Here is an 8,797-nt window from a genome sequence, read left to right as displayed (position 1 = left end):
GAAAAGAATTTCTTCTTTTGCTGAGAATTCAATCCATCTGGCACAACATGTGCAGCTAAGTAATTGGCTATATCTGCATACCATGGAGCTATGACACTTTGTACTTGCAGGAGATGTTCATTGGGGAAATCATCTCGAATGCCTAATGTTTCACCGATGAGACCGTTTTCATCCTCAAGTCTTGATAGATGATCGGCGACCAGGTTTCAACTCCCTTTTTATCTTTAATCTCTATGTCAAATTCTTGCAATAATAAAACCCATCTAATAAGACGCGGTTTTGCATCTTTCTTAGCAAATAAATATCGTAAAGCTGCATGATCTGTATAAATGATGACTTTAGATCCTAACAAGTAAGATCGAAACTTATCACATGCAAAAACTACTGCTAACATTTCTTTTTCAGTTGTGGTGTAATTTAACTGTGCACCAGACAATGTGTGACTCGCATAATATATAACATGAAGTTTCTTATCCTTCCTTTGACCTAATACACATCCTACAGCTAAGTCACTCGCATCACACATAATTTCGAAAGGTAGATTCCAATCGGGTTTCGATATTATAGGTGTACTTACTAAAGCCGTTTTTAAAGTGTTGAAAGCTTGTAAACAATTCTCATTAAAATCAAAAGTTGAATCTTTCATAAGCAAATTATTAAGTGGTTTGGAGATTACAGAAAAGTTCTTTATAAACCTTCTGTAAAAACCTGCATGACCTAAAAATGATCTTACTCCCTTTACAGTGGTTGGTGGGGGTAATTTTTCTATAACTGAAGTCTTTGCTATGTCCACTTCTAAACCTTTTTCAGATATCTTATGACCTAAAACAATTCCTTCGTCTACCATGAAATGACATTTTTCCCAATTTAATACTAAATTCGTTTCTTCACATCTAGACAATACTTTATCCAAGTTCTGTAAACATGCATCGAAAGAATCTCCATAAACTGAAAACTCATCCATGAAAACTTCCATTATATCTTCAATGAAGTCATTAAATATTGCTGTCATACATCGTTGAAATGTTGCTGGTGCATTACATAGACCAAAAGGCATTCTCCTATATGCAAATGTTCCATAAGGACATGTGAAGGTTGTTTTATCTTGGTCATCCGGGTAAATGTAAATTTGAAAGAATCCGGAATAACCGTCTAGGAAACAATAAAATGCATGACCAGCTATCCTTTCGATCATTTGATCAATGAAAGGTAGAGGAAAATGATCTTTCCTAGTTGCTTTGTTTAGGTTCCTATAGTCTATACAAACCCTCCAACCGGTGGTGGTTCGTGTAGGTATCAGTTCACCTTCATCATTTCTTACAACAGTTATGCCTCCCTTTTTAGGTACACAATGGATTGGACTAACCCATTCACTATCCGAGATCGGATAAATGATTCCATTGTCTAAAAGTTTAGTAATCTCATTTTTTACTACTTCTTTCATGTTCGGATTTAAGCGTCTTTGCCTATCCGCTTTAGGTGGCTTATTCTCTTCTAAGTGAATTCTATGCATTACGATACTAGGATTAATTCCTTTTAAGTCTGAAATTTGCCATCCCATACTTCCTATCCTATTTCTAACAATTTCTTTCAATTTTTCTTCTTGATCATTTGTTAATTTGTTAGAAATAATTATAGGTAGAGAATCGCCTTCGCCTAAGAAAGCGTACCTCAAGTGACTAGGTAACTCTTTAAGCTCTAATTTAGGGGGTATTACAATTGAAGGCGGAACTGGTCCATCTTCTCAAATCAAAGGCTCTGGGTCCTTATCTTTTAATTCCTCACCTATTATAGGTTCAATTATTTCTTCACTTTGAATAACGTCACTGACACATTCCTCGACTAAATCAAGTTTCATACAAGCGAATTCCTCCATAGGGTATTTCATCGCTTTGTTCATATTAAACTCGATCTTATCTTCTCCTATCCTTAAAACTACCTTCCCTTCCGACACATCTACTAGAGCGCGTCCCGTGTTCATAAACGGTCTACCGAAAATTAAAGGGCAATTTACATCATATGCAAAGTCTAATATAACAAAATCGGTAGGAAAATAAATTTATCGACTTTGACCAAAACATCTTCAATTATACCATATGGTCCCTTAGTGGTTTGATCCGTTAATTGCAAAATCATATTGGTACGTTTGATATCTTCTTCTAAACCTAACTTGTTAAAAATAGACAACAGCATTAAGTTTATACTTGCTCCTAAATCACAAAGACAACTTGGGAATTCAATATCTCCCAACTTACACGGAATAGTAAAACATCCGGGATCTTTGAGTTTAGTGGGCAAATTACTTGACACGATTGAACTACGGTCTTCAGTTAACGAAATGGATGAAATTCCTTCCCAACTGATTTTCTTTGAAATTAAATCCTTTAAAAACTTACCATAGTTAGGAATTTGTGTGATTGCATCCATAAACGTTAAATTGATGTGCAAATTTTTAAGTTTATCCAAAAACGTTAGAAGTTGTTTGTCATAGTCCTTATTTCGGACTTTGTGTGGAAAAGGTGGTTTGGGTACAAAAGTTTTGGTACTTGTGTCAAATGGTGAACTATTTGTGTTTAAGATATCTTCTTTGGATTTTGGTAAATCAGTTCCTGGTAATGTTGCATCTTTGGGCATTTCCGGCCCTTGATAATTTTTCCCTGAACGAAGAGTGATAGCCTTTACCTGCTCTTTCGGATTTTCTTCCGTATGGCTGGGAAGACTTCCCTCTTTTCGAGATGGAATTGATTTAGCAAGTTGACCAATTTGAACCTCCAAATTATGGATGCCAGATGAGTGGTTTTTAATAAGCTGATCGAATTTATTTTCGATCCGTTTAAAACCATCGTCGTGATTACTTATTTTTCCACTGATAGCATCTATAAACTTGTCGATTTTAGAAGATAAAGTGCTAATCGTATCTCTTGACTGATTTTGATAATTAGTGGTACGATTTTGATTAGCACTTGCATTATTGTTATTGTTATCTTTCCAGTTAAAGTTAGGATGATTCCTCCATCCAGAATTATAAGTATTAGAATAAGGATTATTAGTTTGGTTTTGCCCTTGGACAAAATTTACATGTTCTATCTCACTCATGTTTTCGTAATCCACATCCGTTTGGATTGGATTACCATTGGTATCGCGTGGTGCCATAAACTTGTCAATTTTGTGCGATAAAGCAGAAAATTGGGCTTGCAACATCGCGACTGGATCAAGTTCCACTATACCTTTAACTGATGGTGTGGTTGAGGATGATGGTTTTGCCACCGGTATATATCCACGTTCCGCGGGCCACATACTGCTGTTGATTGCCATTTCCTCCAAAAGTTCTCTCGCTTGGGCTGATGTTTTCTTCATAAATAGCCCTCCCGACATAGCATCTAATGAACCCCTAGTTGTAGGATTTAGTCCATTGTAAAATGTTTGCATTAAAAGTTCAGCGGGTAATTGGTGGTGTGGGCATAAACGTTGAAGTTCTTTAAAACGTTCCCAAGTTTCATAAATAGTCTCATTATCATTTTGAGAAAAAGATGTTAACTCCTTTATGACTCTTGCGGTTTTTGCTAAAGGAAAATATTTTGATAAAAATGCTTGGGCTAATTGTTCCCAAGTGGCAAAAGTTGCGGCTGGCATAGAAGTTAACCATTCTTTGGCTCTATCCTTCAAAGTGAAAGGAAAGAGGCGAAGTTTGATTGCTTCTGCAGTCACATCTGGGATTTTAAAAGTGTCACAAATTTCAAGGAAATTTGTTAAATGGGTCTTAGGATTTTCGTTAGGTAACCCGTAAAATGTTACATTATTTTGCAACATATTAAGCAAAGCTAGCGTAATTTCAAATTGGTTTGCGGTGATTTTGGGTCTAACGATACTATTGGTCACACCGGCCACACCTGGCCTAGCGTAATCCATAAGTGTTGGTGGATCTGCCATTTTTTCTGGCTCGGTAAATGTTTTTACTGGAGTCTTATTATTGTTTTTCTTGTTTTTCTTGTTCTTCCTAATGGTTTTCTCAATTTCTGGGTCTATAGGGTCTGGTATAATGCCTGAACTTCGAGAACTATGCATGAACCTGAAAGCTTGCACGAACCGAAACTACCTACAAAACAGAATTTGAAAAATAAATAAATTAGTAAATTAAAATTAATAAATTATAAAAGTTAAAATAAGTATGTTTAAACCTAGATTCGAAATAAAACACGAAAAATCTAAAATTTTGTTAAAATTTTTGGCGTTCCCTGGCAACGGCGCTAAAAACTTGTTGAGCGATTTCCGCAAGTGCACGGTATACGCTTGTAGTAATAAAAGATATCGAACCCACAGGGAACGCTTTTTAACTAACACCTTATTTAATTCAGTTTTAATCACGTGTTTAGGTTTAACAAAAGAAAATCGTTTAATTGATTGAATTGGTTCGGGTAAATTAGGATTAGATAAGAATATTATATTGAGTTTAGAAAAAAATTCCGTCTCGAGATTTTGATTACAAGACAGATACTTCCGTAATTGGAATAAATAGAAGGTATAAAACTTATTTTCATAAAGCAAAGAAAACAACTTTAACTTTGGTAAGACTATGGACATGTAATAATATAGGAATTTTATTCAATTAAATGGCTTTGAACCGTAGAAATCTCTCTGGTTCGGAGCAGATTTCTACCTTAATCAAATTAGTATTTTATATCTGATAAGCCGCGATCAGCGATCATACCATCCATAAAAACTAAATTTGTCAAGTGTTCAACAAACTTCTTATATGAATAAGATGGAATAGAACGTTTTAATAAAAACACCAATTTATCATTTTAAAAATCATTTTGTCAGAACAATATCAAAATAACAACAGAAAGAATGTATTGCATAAAATAAATATATCATTAATGAAATGTGAATCTTCACAAGTTAACAGAGAAGTAGAAACTGTTGAAACACCTTTCCATAAGATTTTGATTTGACAAAATCATCCATGATTAAGAGGCAATTAAATTTAGATGCTTTGATTTAATTGTACTAATATGTTTGTTAAATCTTGAGTGCAAAAATATATAAAGTAAAAGACAGGACAAAAGTCAGCACAAACGAAGCTGAGTAGAAAAGAACTCAGCATGACAGAATAGAAGCTGAGTGGAGTTAAAGTTCAGAAACAAAACGAAGCTGACTAAAGCTGAAGACCTCTTCAGGAGCGGTTAAACAAAACGGAGCTGACCTTAAAGGAACTCAGCATGAACCAACGAAGCTGAGTATTCATCAGGACAGCATGAAGGATCCGTTTTACTAAAAGACAAAGTCTGCCAATCTTCTGCACCAATAATTGGAACCTCGAAGATACCTAAGAAGACTGATTCCGAGAGTCATGGGACGTTGGATTATTGGAAACAGACAACTGGCACAAACAAACAAAACAGACGCTAGAAGACAACCTGACGTCTGAAGAAAAACAGAAGCAGGGAATGGTGTGCAGTCTGAAGATTTCCAGAAAATGTTCCCCAAAAGAGCCGTTTTGGTAGCAACGGTCAAGACATTTTAAACGATCAAATCCACAGGATTTAGTCTATAAAAGGACAATCGAAGAACCTAAATAATGGCAAGCACTGAAGCATCAAAAGAAAAATACAAGAGAGAAAGTTTCAAAAGCACTCAAATACAAAAAGAATCTTACACCCACGTTTCTATTCTATGTGTAAATGCTAGATTGAGTTGTAATCATCTAAAGTGTTCTTTAGTTCACAAAGGAACAAGTCTGTGATCAATAGAAATATCGAGAGAGTAAAACTGAGTGCTTGGTTGTAAGCATTTCAGCAGTAGAGAAATCTAGGTGCTGGGTTGTAGCACTTAGTAGGAGTTGAGTAGACGAATAGAGGAAGGTACTCTTGCATATTCAACTGCCTTGTAATTGGTTTGTGCTCTACCGTTAAAGATCTCAGTATTGGATTCAAAAAGCCCGGAAGGCTCTGGGACTGGACGTAGGCAGAGAGGCCGAACCAGGATAAGTGGTACTGAGTAATCTCTAAACTCTCTCTTATATTGTATGTGTTGTTTGCTAAATTTACTCAGCATATAAATTGCCTAAGCTGATCTTGAGTAAATAAGTGGTGCTGAGTCTGAAGCTGACCTCCAAGAGTGTCAATTCTTAACTCACAAGAAAACAACTTTAGTCAACATCTGTCTAAAGCTGTCTTCAAACATTTCTCACCAAGCTGACCAAAAGCAGAGTTATTAAACTTTCAAAATTACTTCCAGTCAGCTTAATTAAAACGAGAAAAAGTTATATTAGTTCCTAACCCCCCCCCCCCCCCTTGGAACTAATTATCAGGGACCAACAAGTGGTATCAGAGCCTAAAAGCTCACTACTCAGAGATCTAACAATCTTGAGCTGATCCCTAAAAATGGGTGAGAATAGCACTTGTTTCCTTCCTGGAAACCAAACAACACAGATACTCCTTGGGGGATTATCAATCACTAGACCACCCCTATTCTTTGGATCAAACTATACATTCTGGAAGAATAGGATGAAGAACTTTATTCAAGCCACAAACATGAGTGCATGGCTTGCAATTGTTCAAGGTCCACATGTGCCATACAAAACTATTAACAATGAGAAAATTGTTAAGAGTGAGGCTGAGTGGACAGAGGATGACCTCAGAAAACTACAAAATAATGCTTCGGCTATAAATATGCTTCACTGTGCATTAGATGCCGCAGAATACAATAAGATTTCAGGTTGTGAGTCAGCACAGGAGATTTGGAAGAAGCTTGAAGTAACCTATGAAGGCACGAGCAAAGTTAAGGAGTCTAAAGTCAATCAACATATGAGACTCTAAGAGTTGTTTGAAATGAAGGAGAATGAAGACATCTCAGAAATGAACGCAAGGCTCACAAACATTATAAATGAGCTAAAAAGGCTTGGAAAGAACTTCACTGAAGAAGATTCTGAGAAGTCTGCCCAAGAGCTGGCAAACAAAGAAAACAGCCGTAGAGGAAGCTCAAGACTTGACTACCTACAAATATGATGAGCTGATAGGATCCTTGCTGACCCATGAAATCTCTATGAAAAACTTTGAAGCCAAAGAAAAAGAAAAATGAGAGGATAAGAAACAAAAATCCCTTGTCATGAAAGCATACTCAACTGAAGCAGAGTCAACCGATGATAAGGAATTAGCCATGTTCACCAGAAAGATGAAAAAGTTGTTCAGAAGAAATGATAGAATGACAAAAGATCATTTAGAAGGAATGATAAGTACAAAGCTGAGTCAAGCGACAAATACAAAAAGGACAGCTCGAAATCTGTCACATGTTTTGAGTGTCATCAAACCGGGCACATCAAGTCAAGCTGTCCAAATCTCAAGAAAGAGAAGAAGGGAAGCAAAAAGGCTATGGTATCCACATGGAGTGACAGTGATGAGTCAACATCATCTGAAGCCGAGCAAAATAAAACAGCCAACATATGTTTTATGGCAGATGATGGAGCTGACCAATCCCAGTCTGAGCATGCTGACCTTTCTGATGGAACTGACCAAGAGAACCACAACAATGAGGTAACATCTTTACTTTTGCTTAGAAATGAAATGGTGAATGCCCTGAGTGACTTATATACACTTACTAAGAAGTGTAACAAAAAGATTAAGGCACTCAGCAGGCGATGTGATGAGATTGAAGAGGTCAAGCTGAGTGATCTCCGATATCTTCTCCAGGACAACTCTGACTTGCATACCAACATGCAAATCTTACATAAGTTTGTCACGAATGTCCAATCTGAGTCAAAGAAACTTAGGAAGGACATCACACACTTACAAAGTCACGGGAAAGGCTTAAACAAAGCCCATGCTGAGTACGCAAATAATAGTCAGCATAAGCAAGTCACTCAATGTGAATGTTGTGGAAAACGGGGACACACAAAGGATGTGTGTTGGCATAACAAGCGGACTGTCCAATGTGACTTCTGCGGAAGAAAAGGGCATACCACAAAAGTATGTTGGCATGCCCAACACAATAATGCTGACTATACTCAGTTCAACCCACAAAGGGTACCTTTTTGTGACTTCTGTGGTAAACCAGGCCACACCATAAAAGTATGTCGTCATAAGTTGAAACATGACTTTGCACCTGTCTATACTAACAAGAAAGGACCCAAAAGAAATTGGGTACCTAAAAATGAATAGTTTGAACTGCAGGTCAGCTTGACATGCGTGGAGAAGTCAAAACTATGGTATATAGACAGCGCATGCTCAAGACATATGACAGGTGATGAAACTCAATTCATCACACTAGAGCTTAAACGAGGTGGAAGTGTAAGCTTTGGAGACAACAAGAAGGGTAAGATAGTCGGCTCAGGTACTATCGGAGGTAACCCAACCATTGAGTCTGTCTCCTTAGTTAAAGGTCTCAAATATAACCTGTTGAGTGTAGCTCAGCTTTGCAAGAGCGGCAGAAGGGTTGTATTTGATGATACTAAGTGTCAAATACTCGAGGGAAATACAAATGAATTGATTTTAACTGCCCCTCGTGTAGAAAATGTATATATGTTGAATTTGGAAAAACAGTTTTCTAAAAATATATGCTTAGTATCTAAAGAGGACAACTCCTGGCTATGGCATAGAAGACTTGGGCATGTCAGCATGAATCTTCTTGCCAAATTAGCTAGAAAGCAATTAGTTGAGGGATTACCCAAATTAAAGTTTGAAAAAGATCAACTATGTAAAGCCTGTCAACAAGGCAAACAAACTAAAAAGTCATTTCATAGTAAAAATATCGTCTCAACCAAAAGGCCATTGGAATTACTATACTTAGATCTTTTCGGACC

The 8,797-nt window shown here is 36.7% G+C and overlaps 1 non-coding gene across 1 annotated transcript; it reads left to right on the top strand.

Annotated features, from left to right (window-relative positions):
* Window positions 1-3,445: 3,445 nt before the first annotated feature.
* On the top strand, window positions 3,446-3,552 carry LOC136225120 (small nucleolar RNA R71). The gene has a single exon (XR_010686854.1). It is a non-coding gene; the product is annotated as a small nucleolar RNA R71 (small nucleolar RNA).
* The last annotated feature ends 5,245 nt before the right edge of the window (window positions 3,553-8,797 follow it).

Source organism: Euphorbia lathyris, chromosome 3 (assembly GCF_963576675.1).
Source record: "Euphorbia lathyris chromosome 3, ddEupLath1.1, whole genome shotgun sequence".
Classification (NCBI taxonomy): Eukaryota; Viridiplantae; Streptophyta; class Magnoliopsida; order Malpighiales; family Euphorbiaceae; genus Euphorbia; species Euphorbia lathyris.
The sequence above is the reverse complement of the archived record's forward strand: the minus strand, read 5'-3'. Positions and strand labels throughout refer to the sequence as shown.